Source organism: Sarcophilus harrisii, chromosome 3 (genome assembly GCF_902635505.1).
Source record: "Sarcophilus harrisii chromosome 3, mSarHar1.11, whole genome shotgun sequence".
Taxonomy (NCBI): domain Eukaryota; kingdom Metazoa; phylum Chordata; class Mammalia; order Dasyuromorphia; family Dasyuridae; genus Sarcophilus; species Sarcophilus harrisii.
The window spans coordinates 11,378,162-11,391,670 of record NC_045428.1 but is presented as its reverse complement, the minus strand read 5'-3'; the positions used below and the strand labels follow the sequence as shown (position 1 = coordinate 11,391,670).

The following is a 13,509-nucleotide window of genomic DNA, read 5'->3' as shown; positions in this document are numbered from 1 at the left end:
GGTTATATGTGTTAAACATAAAGGACTAGATTGATGGCTTACATTGGAAAGAGCTGGAGTTTTCCTGCAAATGGTAATAAAGAACTGTCTGGCATTTTATTACAAATGCATTTTATCTGGGGTTTTATTTCATATTAAATGTGCTTTCTCTGTGTTTTATCACATGCATCCAAGCACACCAAGGGAGACTCAAGATTCAACTTTGTTTAATGTGAACAATTAGCACCAATTTCACTAATTGTTGACCAACTGTTTCACTAACAAGTTTCTATTTTTAGGCCTATTGTGGAAGACAAAGCTGCATTTTAAGTTCAGTGGGTTCTTAATGCCTTCCTACAAATTGTCATTTTATGAAAAAGTTGATTGAAAATTTGGGTCCATTTCAAAATATTAGATATACAAATAATCCAAATGTGCAAAATTTGGATCCATTATCTATATTTGATATCATAAAGAAAAGTTGGATTTTTTGACAAAATTTTCATTGAAAATATCAGGGCAAATAATATGATGTAAATTATTGAGTAGCTTTATTGATAAATCTTTTTTATCATTTAATCATTTCTGGTTTTACTAAAACAAATACTTTTCAGCATTATTCACTCCTCTCCATATATATATATACATATATATGTATATATTAAAAACATACATATATGTATATGTATATGTGTATAATATATGCACATATACAAATGTTTGTATACCTTGTTCCCTCATTATATTCTTTGGAAAAGAAATTTTTTTTTCCCATTTATAATGATGGTTATAAATATTCCTAGAATTTTCATTATTTGGAAAGTAAAGTAGGTCTTACTTGTGCCCTTTAAAAATTTTATAGACTACCTTGAGTTACAAATCATTAAAAAAAAGAAAAAAAAAAGATGGACCATTAATTCAAACATCAGTGTGGCATTCTACTTTAAGGTTGAGGCCTTTATCATTTTTCCAGTAACTATAAATTTATTTCATGATTTTAAGCAAAGCATGTTAGTGAGAAAATTATTTTTTTTCTAATCTCCAACAATTTATACTAATTCTGTAGAAATCCTGGTATTTTTCATATTGTTTAAGAATTTAATTTTCAAAAATACAACTATACAAAATGCATTTCAAAATTCATTTTGCCATAGCCTCTGTTACAAAGAAGAACAACAACCAAAAAAACCAAGCCCTAGGCTACTTTCAAAAGTTATTTCAAGTGTCTTAGGAAAAATACTGTAACCAGAGAATCTCATTTCTTGAATACTCAGGTAAAATTTGGTGAGAGAAGAAAGGCTATACAAGCTTCCTACCAGAGGATCAGAAGAGCACAAATTTCTCCATCATCTTTATTTTTTTCTTAGAAATTATGTTTTTACCTAAAAGAATTTCAGCATATGAATTCCTTTCTTTTATACTTTGAAGTTTTTGTAGAGAAAGGGAAAAAGTACGCCCTATTCTTGTCTAAATGACAGGTTGTACAATAAACTAATTTCAATAATTTAATCTAACAACAGGATAAACTGAGACATTACTCTATGATTGTTCCTTTTGTAAAAACCTTCCCTTATCAATTTTCCCCAGACAGCAACATTAATAATTCATTCTGATGAATAATGCTTCATTCTTCTACGTGGTGTCTAAAAACATTTTTTTGATAATTTGGACTGTTTTTATCATGTGACTTCCTTACCTGAAAGCACAAAGAAACCTCAGATACTTAAACACAGTGTTAGATTTATCTCTTGAGTGGACTTCAAGAACAGTCCATTTTGTTTACCAATTTTCTAAAAAGCTTAAGACTCAGAGAAAAGTATTTCTTTGAAGTCACAAAGTTCATCCCTATATCCTCTGTCTTCAAGCCCAATGCTCTTATCCTGCTGATTACAGCATTGGAAATTGGTCCTATACACCTTTTTCCCCAATGATTTTCCTATCATTTTAAATGCCACTAAGAAAAAAACCACGAAAATTGTATTTTAAATTATATGATAGAGCCTCAACAATTGTGAAATATCACTATAAGCCTCTGACTTCAAAGCACTGGTTACTATCTGATAAATAGTCAACAACTAGAGTTTTCCTATTTTAGAAATATAGCGTGAGGAATATAACTAAAGGCATAAATAAATGATGATGGTAATCTTTAACAAAATTAACCCCCTCATCTCATTCTTCTATATATCAACTCCATTATCCTTTGGGCTTTTTTTCCCCTTTCTCGCTTCCATTTTAGTTTGAGTGATTCAGTTAAATAGAATTACCTAGCTATCTACCCTCAAATTCAATTTTCTTCAACTGCTATAGGCCTATTTTTAGTTGGCACAGTTACATAAAGCATTCTTTAGTAAAACATACTATTCCTTCAACAATCTATTAGAATTGCCAAGGATTTTGGTTGGTCAGTAACTGACTGGCAGTATGCTCCAATAAGATTCATATTTTAATTTGCCATATTGAGAATTCTTGGATTAAATTCAGTTAAATTCAATTAAGTCAACAATTACTCAGTGAGTACCTACTATTGTTGATTTTTTTTAAAAGAGTAAGATTCAAACAATTCTTTAAATTCCCCTAAATTGACAGGAAATTGCAAATTGCCTAAATCATTTTCTGAGGAGAAATTCTCCTATCAGGAATGGACGTGGAAGTTATCAGGAGAGTAACCGACCCCAGATTGAGAATACCTTTTCTTTCCTCAAAAGAAATACAAAGCAAAGAGAGGTCCTTAGCAATGCAACTCCCTTCTCATGGTCTACTGCTAAATCTCTGAATGGAAAGGAAAGTGCTTTTTAATATGGAGAGGAATTCTTTAGATTTGACAGGTCAACAGAAGAAGATTGTTAGTTCTATTTGTTTTCCCAGGTCAGGACAATTTTTTCCCCTCTCTCTTAAATGAAATATCTACACTAAAGTTCTCTATTCTAATACATGAATTTGAAAACTGAAGGGGACTGGTTTCAGTCATTCTTTAACTGTCTACCAATGTAAGCTATGCATGATAATTCACATAATGAGTAAAAAAGAGAGAGGGAAGAAAATAAACATTAATATGGTGTCCACCACATGCCAGGCACGGTTAGCTCTTTACAATTACTATCTCATTTGATCCTCCCTGTGAGGGAGGGGCTGTTTATTATTATTCTGATCTACATCTGAGGAAACTAGAGCAAACAGATTAAAGAATTCGCCCACCAGAACATACTAAGTTTCTGAGTTTGGATTTCACACAATTTCACACAATAGCCACTGTATTTTGGAAGTCATAAAATAGTATCAACTTAATCAACGTGTTAGTAAAAAGAAACACATTTCATTTATAAACCTTAAATGTTTCCTAGATTTCAACAACTTATAAACTGGAACTCAGACAACCATTATCCTGTAAAAACATTATGGCGATCACTAAGCTTTACATAATAGAACTTGGGGAGGCAAATGTATATCTGAAGAAGAAAATCTCTATCATGTATCTGTCGTGATGAAAAATATCAAAGGTGGTCAATTATAATAATAAAAATAACAAAAATTGACATTAGTGCAAATGGCAAAGTCCTTGAGAGGCATTATCTCATTGTGCTTTAGGCCGTACATCTTATTACACCCATTTTACAGGTGAGAATACTTGAGAAGCTAAGAAAGGTTGAGTGTCTTTCTCACAGTCACTAGCTAATTAGTATCCTTTTCATGCAATAAATCATCTTAAATAAAATCAATCAAAATAAATCAATTGTGAGGAAAGCTAGAGATGGAAAGTTAATACATTCCATCTGTGGAGAAAGATAAGCATATGATTCTACTAACTGCAGTTAGTTAATGCTCAATATTGAGTAAAATAGGGTAGAAGATTCTGGGGAAAACTGCACAATTAGATCTCAACTATTCCAGGCTTCTAAATATGTATAATTTCCCAGTTCTGAATACATAATCATTAAGAAATACCGGTATAAGGCCAAAATAATTTAATCATCTCTTTTCTTTTCAAGAAATACAATACATTTTACTGATCATTTCAATTTTCCTGCCATCCTTATCAGAGGATCTATGATATTATTATTCCTAAATTACAGATCATGCAGGGAAATTAAATAAGTTAATTAAGAAAACAGAACAAATTAATGGTTGAGCAGGGATGGGATCCAATTTCCTTTGTCCAGAGTCCTTTCCAAAAGATCTCATTATTACCCAAAGCCTGAAAGTTTCCTCTAGTTAATCGCAAAACAGAACAAAATGAAAAGTCAGGAGCTTAGGTAGTGAAAAGAATTGAAAGGTTCCATTTCCTTTTTCAAATATCTGATAAAACTCATGGCCCATTCATATTATTACTTGAACAATAAAGAAATATGGCTAATTTATTTGTTGAATTAAGCTGTGAATGTTTCAATTTTTATTCAAAAAATATTGTTGACTTATTTGAGCCCTGAATCAGGGCACTAATGGTAACAAACTTTAAAAATAGATTTAAGAATCAGTCCTAAGGTAAATATAACACCCCAAGATAATTGCAGAGTGCAATACTGTTATTCCAGTGGGCTTACGTTCCTTGCACAAATAGCATTTACTTGGCAGAAAGATTAAAAAGCATAGACAGGTGTCTTTAAATATGCCATCACCAACAAGAAATACACCCTTCCCAAGTGCAAATTATGGAGAGATCATTGGACGCCAAAATGATAAGGTAAGAAGAAAATGAAACCAGGACTTTTTTTTTTTTTAACATTCAAGGCATTTTTAGCTAACAATATGGAAACTATTTGACATTCGTGGTGGGGGGGGGGACACAAAAACAAACATTTGGCCCAGAAATTTTCCTTTCTTTTCTCCAATCCCAAATTTTATCAATGGCACCTCATCATAGCCAAAAACACTACTACCTACGGCTTGTAAAGTCAATTTAACCAGTGTTACCTAGACATTATTTAATGCTGCTGCATGGAATGATGGACCTGGAAGATCTGGGGTCAAATTCTGCCTCAGACATTTTCTAGCATCAGTAATGCTCTAGGCCTTCATTTCCCATCTATCAAATATAAGTGTTAGACTTAATTGATGCTAAGATCTCTTTCCAGTTCAAATTCTATGAAACAGGTTTTTCTTCTGGGGGAAGAGCACCAGACCTGGAGCTACACAGAACTGAATCAAAGAGAATATGAGTTTCTAGGCAAGTCACTCCTGTCTGCCTCAGTTTCCTTTTCTATAAAATGGGGATTAAAAATAGACCGCCTTTCTCAGCTTTGTTACAAGAGTAAGAGGAAATAATATTAGTAAAGTTCTTTGCACTTTAAGGAAAGTGCCATATAAATGCTACCTACATATATTTATATGTATGTGTGTATATACATAGATAGATAGATATAGATGGATGAATGGATAAAGATAAAGGTAAATTATCACTACTCTGTGACAAGGTCTTTTATAACAAGTTCATTTGTTCCTTGAAGACTTATATAGACAATAGATTATTGGTAAACATTTGTTGGTCATAATAATTCAGCTTCATAAAATAAGCTTCAAAAAAAAAAAGTGCTAAAAGAGAGCACTCCAGAATCCACACCCTGAGCTTTTTTTTTCCCCCAGTATACACCCTGCCCCATTATGGCAATGAGGATGAGTAAATAGTGATAGTGTGATCTGAATTCCTCTATCACATATTTCCATGACAACCAACACAACAAAGACTAAGAAAAGGAGTAAGCTGCCTTGAAACCTTCTTAGCCCTTCTTTATGATTCACTTGTTCCTCTTTGATGCAATTTGGGGTGTGAGTATAAAGAGCAGAGTTTCTTTCTAGAACTGTGTCAACTCTCTCCTTTTGAGTTTTGTTTTCTGTATTTCTGAGTTGTTCAAGATCTTCCAAAAAAGAGGTGATTTCATATACAAAAATTAGAGAACAGATTACAGCAAAAGATAGATAGATGATAGATAGGAGATGAGAGACAAATAGATTACATACAAATAGATATAGAAGGTACATTGATGGATAGAGACAAGTGGATAGAGATATATGAATGAGAAAGATGAGAGAGATGGATAAATGAATGGATGTATACAGATAAATAAAAATAAAAAATAGATAATGGTAAAAGAGAGAGATGGATAATATAGACAGGCAGACAGACAAATAGACAGATAAATAGATAAAAAAATAAATTAAAAAGTCTTGAGACAGTTATTACTTCTCAAACCATCAAAACTACCTCTTTGGGAGTAAATGCTGAAAACTATCGTTGCATGTATTTTGAAAAAGAAAAAGCTATTATTATTTTTTTTTAATTTCCCCTTTCAGGACAAGAAAAATCATGGATCCCAGCTCCTTCTGTCCAATCAAGGAAAAAAGATGGTTTATAGAAACACACAGAAAAAAAGCTGTCTGGTGCATTGAAGTATTTGAGAAAATAGTATACTATGCTGAAACATTAAGGAGCAAGCTCTTGAAAACTTGGCTTTTATTTTTTAGATAAACTTCCATCACATAGGGTCAAAAACACTTTTTGTTGTCCTCAGGCACAGTGTCAACATAATGATATGTAAAATGCACAACAGACATTTATTAAAGGACTACCAGCTAATTGACTTTTAGATGGTGAATATATAAATACAAAGACTGAAAGAATTCTTACATGAAAGAAGTGAACACTCCAAACTTATTTCATTTATATAAAAAATAAAAATAACTCAAGTTTATATGGCATGAAGGTGGGGAAATCTTTAGAATGACTATGATCATCATAATATTTTTAAAAAATGAAAACTATTTTGTCTATTTAGCATGTTCTGTTTTGGTTTTGGGTTACAGGGTGAGGAGAGTCGAGGTTGTTGCCTCTGATTTCAAACTGGCATAGAAACTCCCTCTATAGCCAAAAAGCAAAAACTCATTAGCCTCATTGGAGGGCTTCCCAAGACATTGTTATGTGATTTACTTGCCTACAGTCCCACAGCTAGCAGAGCCAGAGACACTATTTGAACACCAAATCTCAAAACCAATTTCAACAACAGTTTTTTTGTTTATTTGTTTTTTAATTTGGGTATGTGGATTAATTTCAGGGAAGTTTCTGAACTTGGATAGAAAGGGGAAAAAAAACACTCCATTTTTCTTTCCATTAACTTCTCACTCAAATTTAGCACTTCTTTTCATTATGAGCCTGCTCAGTGAGACATACTTAGGCACAAGGTTCATGTCTCTCTACTTAACAACCAGGAGTTTAAATTATGGTTTTGTTTGCCGTGATTGGAGCTACTGAATATCATTAAACTCTGTAATTAAATGATCACCTCCCTACTCTACAATATTCATTGCTTCTTTATCTTTAGAAATATGTAGGGGACTAAACAGGGATGGTCCATGGTCAACTCAATGATGTCACAGTGTGGCAAGTCTTATGGGGACTCTTCCAATGGAGTTCTCCAATCTGGACGGAACAAGTGGTTTGGACAGGTGAGGTCCCAGCCCAAAAGCTGGAAGAGATTGTAGAGCCTGTTTTCTATTTACATCTATTGAAACTAAAGCCCAAGGACTTCAAATTATTTATTCAAGGTCCCCCAGGGACACAAGGATCAGGGATAGGATTTAAATCCACCTCTTCTGAATTGTATTGCCTGACTTCTTAGAACTCATGCTCTGGAGCAGATTTATAAATGGGAGTTTTCCCTGCAAACTTTGTCCTTTTCACTGTTTTTCCCTTTGGGGAGAGATACAGAAAATAAAGAGGTAAGAGCAGCACCCAACTCTGAGATGCATTAATGGAAGCCTTGAGGTAATGCCCTTTGATCCTCTCAGACTATATATATATATTCCTAGACTCTCCCTTCCTAGATCCTGCCAAGGCATGTAAAATGTATATTTGCTCTCAACCTCGTAGCCCCAAGAGAGGGGAGCCACGTTAGCTATTCAAGAACACATGGATTTAATTAGTCCTCAAGCGGCAGCTAGGTACCAACTTGTCAGTTATAGTTTAATGGGGATTCCCTCCTTGCTCTGCACTTCAGAGATTCTGTGAATTTACTGCAGGATCCTACATGGGGGGACGAAACCCAAAAACACCTACTTTAAAATGAGAGCAAATAGAACAAGGCACAAATTTGCCTTCATTTCTAGGAGGAAAAAAACTCCCCTTCAAGTACTTCAGTAGTTACAGATGGTCAAGATTTTTGCAATACAGCAAGCGTTCCTTCATCAAAACATATTGTTCCAATAACATCCCATACTCACTACCTAACCAAAATAAATAAATAAATAAATAAAAAGTCACATACTGAATTGCCAAAATAAATAAAAAGCAATCACAATGAAGAGAAAAAGACCAAAACCTCTCAGAATAAATGTAGAAAAAATTATCTATGTCCATCTAAATGAACACCAATTCATATAACCACTCATGCACAGACACAACAATCAGGTAATTTGATCTTGCTTTATTGTATGTATGTGTGTGTGTGTGTGTGTGTGTGTACCCTAATATATACTTTTTGCTCTCTATTCAACTATTAGCTGAAATAAAACTCATTTAACTATAAGCTACACTAGATATGTAACAAATTATATTTCCCTTCCAACGGACAAAACCAAAACTTTTTTCCAACTATATCTATATTCGATTAAAAGAACATGCAGCACTGATGCAAACATCTTACTATGAAAAGTCATAAATATATTAGATCTGTAGTTATACACCGTCCCAAAAGTTGGAGTGCAGGTTTAAGTAGCCTTAAAGCGCACTAAGACTTTTGGAACAGCCCTTCTTTCTGCTTCACACTTAAATGATAGAGCTAATAATTTGACTTTGAACATGAATTTTAAAATTCTGTTCTTTGGAGAACATTAAAGTCTCATATCAGCCAACATTTAGTTTCATCCTATCTTTACAGAGACATTCCTAAGCATCCCCTTCAGGTGTTGACCATTGCCCCAGGTCATAGCCAAGTACGTCACACATATTCAGGACATTTAGTAAATGACTTTCTTTTCTGACTTTTGACAGAAAGGCAGATACCTTCTCCTGGTGATAATATTATCTATAAGACCTTTTCAGAGATTTCTTCTAAAACAGTCCTGGGCCAGTTTGAACTGAGGAAGATAAGTCTTCTTGACTAAACACCTGGTCCAGTACCCACCCACATGTGCCATTTATTTATTTTTGCTTCTCTAATGCAGATTGAATTTCCTATATTTGTACACTGGCCTAATATGTTGAATTTGGGGATTTAAATTTTCTGAAACTTGCCAAATTACCAGTATCAATGACTGAAACGAATAGCCTGCCAGATGTCTTCTAACTCCCAAACAAAAGGCCTGCAGACTTTTGAAAACTGGGAATCAGGCTGTCAGGAATTAGGTTTGATTTCACAATCTTATCAGCTGCAAGAGAAGATGATGACAGCTGAAAGTACTGAGGCATGAGACAATTGGAACCCATAGATGACTGCAAGAAGAATTCCTTCCTGTGCAGCCAGGTTAGGGAAAATGCAGCCCAGCATCAAAAAATGCCTTGAAAAATTGGGGCAGGAGGATTCTGCCTACTTGGAACATCATTTGATTTAATAACTTTTTTCTGGATAACCTCAGAAATTGAAGTCTTGACAATGACTAGTGAACCTCATCTAATACAAACCCAATTCATTGACTTTTCTGACATTTTTGTTCATTTTTCAAAATGTTTAAACAAATGAGAATCCCGGATGAAAAAGGATAAGCCTTGTCTTCCTAACTTTAGGAACCAGCTTCAACAGATGGCCTGATTCAGGCAAAAGATCACTAGATTTAGAAAAAGTCTTAGGTTCCATACTGGGATCTCCCACCTGCCACATTCCCTCCCCACCTACAAAATGAGATTAATCTCAACCACTTTTTTCTTCCAATTTCTTTGTGCTAAGATTAGATTTACCTGGTTAATTGTGAACAATTAGTTACTTTCTCCGAAGTATGAGTTTATACATAACATGAATATGATGATAATAATTAACAGAGTACATGTACAAAGAAATAATATTGAAATGCTTAAAATGTACACCATTTTCTAACATCTAAATAATAAGTGACTAAATATCTTCTAGAATTTATGAAGAGATTTCTAAAAGATAACTTTTATTTTTGTTCCCAAATCAATCATAAGGGTTTTTTTTTTTTGAACTGAACAAATAGTGAAAAGAAATCAGCCCACTTGTATTGTTCCCTTTGAAGCAGAGGATGTGAGCATAGGATCTCACTCTACATGGCTTCCACCTCTCAGGAAATAAGATATTTCAAAAAGGAGAATGATTTTTTTTTTTTGGCCCTCGTCTAGATGACACAAAATGAAACAAGTGTGGATGCTCCAAAAGAGGAGCTACCACCTAGTTTTCCATCGATAGAAATTGATTTTTAGTCCTTTGTTGTTGAGAAGAGAGAAGGCTGAATCTTTCCAACCATAAAAAAAAATAACACTGAGAGAATATGAAAAAGATAAGAATTCTAACAAGGGCCAGGAGCTTTCATTTCTCAACCATGTTTTGCTTTCACCACCTTAAAATTCAATCATATTGTTACTTATTTAAACCAAAAAGCTTCAATTCCTCATTAAATGTAGCACAGTGACTCCTGACAGTGGAATCAAACAAGAATTAGTCCATAAAACTATTTTCCCCACAAAACAAGGAGAAAAGAAACAAGCTGATTTGAGTGAGTAGTGATTTTTCAAAGACCAAGATCTAAATGCTCTGATTGTCCCTGAGAAGTGGGGAAGAAGGTATCTTACTGACCCTTCACAGATTATTCCCTGCATAAATAAGGGTTGTGACTCATAAATGGCAGAAGGCCTGCTATTCTGAGTGGATGCCCTTATATGTGTTGCTTATGTTAATGTGGCTTCAGGAAACAGCAACAATTTCAAGGTAGCCTCCATCTAGCTTCCATATTTACATCAATATTGATTAAACCATGTCAAGACAAAGGGGAAATAAGTGAATGGGGAGAGACAGAAGAAAGGAGAAGAAAAGGAAAGGGGAGAGGAAAGGAGGGGAGTCAAGGAATGGAGAGAGAAGTGAAGAGAAGAAAGAGAAAACCAAAAGTGAGTTTCCAATATTGCTAGCCATTTAAATAAAACAAATGTTATGAGCTCCTAAAAGAAATGCAGAAATATGCAAGTCCTATGTTAAACACTGGATTTTAATCAAATATAATTGATCCTTAGTACTCCATAGTGCTGTCAAACAATGGAGATAGACCTTGGACTCTTAAGCGAAATTTACTAATTAAGGCACATGGAGATAGAAAATTTCATTCCACTTATTTAAATTCCAAGTTAAGATCCAATGAGAAATGAGATACTTATAGTTTATTTCAGTAGTGTGGGTACATATTCCACCAAAAGGTACTGGGATGTTCTTTCGATGTATTAAGTAAAAGTATTTTGTTCGGTGGTTCAGATTTCTTTAACAAGTTGCTGAGGCTGAAAAAAGTCCTTACCTTAGAGCACACTATGTGCTGATAAGGACCTCTAGAGTGACCCAAACCTGTCCCTGAAAGACATGTTATCATCAAGGCTGTGCTCAAAACCTGTCTTGATTGGTGGATGGCCCTACCAGAACTTATACTCCACTGAAACATCCATCAAAATTGATCTCTTGCCACACTATATAGCAGCATCAGGTTAAAAACAGTAAAATCCAGAGAGGGGTAGAAATCATGCAGTCTTCTCCCTTTCTTTTCTTCCTTCCTTCCTTTTTTCTTTCTTTCTCTCTTTATTTCTCTTTCTTTCTTTCTTCTCTCTTTCTCTCTCTCTCCTTTTACTAAATAGGCTGAAAGCAGTAATGTCAGAGAGTTCATAGAGTGCCACAGGCAAGGATTATAAAGGGAGAAAAGCATCATTTTTTTTGAATTTCCAGAGTCATTTGAATTCTGTTGTGAACCAAAAAACAGAGGAGGAATGTGGAAACTACCAAAAGTCAAAAATAGTGTAGCCCTTTAAGAAAGTGATCAGAAGCTCCAGCAGGCTCCCTTGGCCAGGACCAAATTGCAGCCATGCATCCCAATTAAATGACACGGCATCTTTTCAGAGATGGAGAACTCCCAAGGTGTTTAATTACTGCCCACAAACCCTAGAACAGACTTACCTTTTTCAGAGCTTCCAAGGAAGGCTTCCCGGTGCCTGGAAGTTGCCTATGTCACCCAATCATTCTCTTCGTTCCAGTGTCTTAAAAGGTGGGAGAAAGTGGCCACAGTCCAACACCTGCTACTACCACTGAATCGGAGCCTGGGAAGACTGTAGGACAAGGGGAGGTACGGAGCCACAGCCAAAGCTTGGGAAGCTTTAACAATTGAGCAGGTGGTAAAGGGCATCTCAGCATCCAGCGCAGGAACTCAAGTAGTGGCAGCAGGGGGGAAGGAATGGGTCCTTCTCTCAAAAAGGCGGGAGTGTCTTAAGAAGGAATGAAGAAGGAAAGAAGGAAATGCCCACCACAAAAGACCCTGGAAATGGGAGAAGAGCCTTGTCGTGTCGGGAGGCTAAGAGAGTTTTAAGATAATGGCCAGGAAACTTCAGTGGAAAATCGGAGAACAAAGGTGACTGTGGGAAGCCTTCCCTTAAGAGCCAAAACCTAAACCTATGATGATGATGATAATGGCGGTAATGACTCAGACATCCATAATGCCTATTAAGCACTTTCCTCACAGCAATCCTGCGAGGGAAGGAATTCAACTACTCTTGTCCTCATGTTACCAATGAGGAAACTGAGGCACAAGGGTTGAGGAAGAAACATGCCCAAAGTCAAACGGCCAATATTGGGGAATCTTGGCTAATTCTAGTTGTATTTCTACCACATCATCGCTGTAGAGCCAAGAATAAACATGACGGCATACTCACTTAGATAAACATTACAGCATACTCACTTAGTGAAAGAATATGAAAAGAATGGTAAAAGCTCCTAAGTTTCAAAATTTATAACAAGGGTGAGTAACCTTTTCATTTTTTTTTCTCCCTGGACAAAAGCCACTTAAGAGAAAAGGGAGACAGATGGAAAACAATAAGAGATTTTAGGGGGATTGAGGCAAGAAGCAGTTTTGCCAAAGGGTTAGAGTTGGCCTTGGGACATAATCACAGTGGTGGCCCTGTGTTCCAAGCAACTCTCTGAGATCTTCAGCTATAGGAAAGGTGATAATGAGGATGGATAGATTCTCTTCATCCAGGTGGTATATATATATATCATTGAATTAACAACTCAAGTCTCTGTACTACAGAAACAGAGATTGTGTGAGTTGAGTTTTTGGTGTAGCTTGGGGGGGGATTGTTTTTTGTGTTTATTTTGGTTTTTTGAGTGGAGGACAAGAAATGATTTATGAGAGGATTTAGCTGGGTGGGTTTTTTTTTAAATAAACAAGACTGAAGATGATGGGAAGAAAAAGTGTAGTATCAAAAGAAAGCTGGACTGAGAGTTGACAGAGCTGAATCCAGCTCCACTCTTTATTACCATTGTGACATTGGAAAAGCCTCTGACCAGCATCATACCTCACTTTTCCCACTGAGACTATGATGTAGTTGAGTAAGATGACCTTTGG

The 13,509-nt window shown here is 35.2% G+C and overlaps 1 protein-coding gene across 15 annotated transcripts in view; it reads right to left on the bottom strand.

Annotated features, from left to right (window-relative positions):
• MBNL1 (muscleblind like splicing regulator 1) overlaps positions 1–13,509 on the bottom strand; it is a 244,817-nt gene that overhangs the window by 113,864 nt on the left and 117,444 nt on the right. Inside the window, exon 1 of one of the 15 annotated variants that reach the window (XM_031957541.1) lies at positions 12,069–13,504. The exons of the other annotated variants lie outside the window; for them this stretch is intronic. The gene's annotated coding sequence lies outside the window, so the exon portion shown is untranslated. Of the gene's footprint in view, positions 1–12,068; positions 13,505–13,509 lie in introns of those variants that run through there. 15 annotated transcript variants of the gene reach the window in all.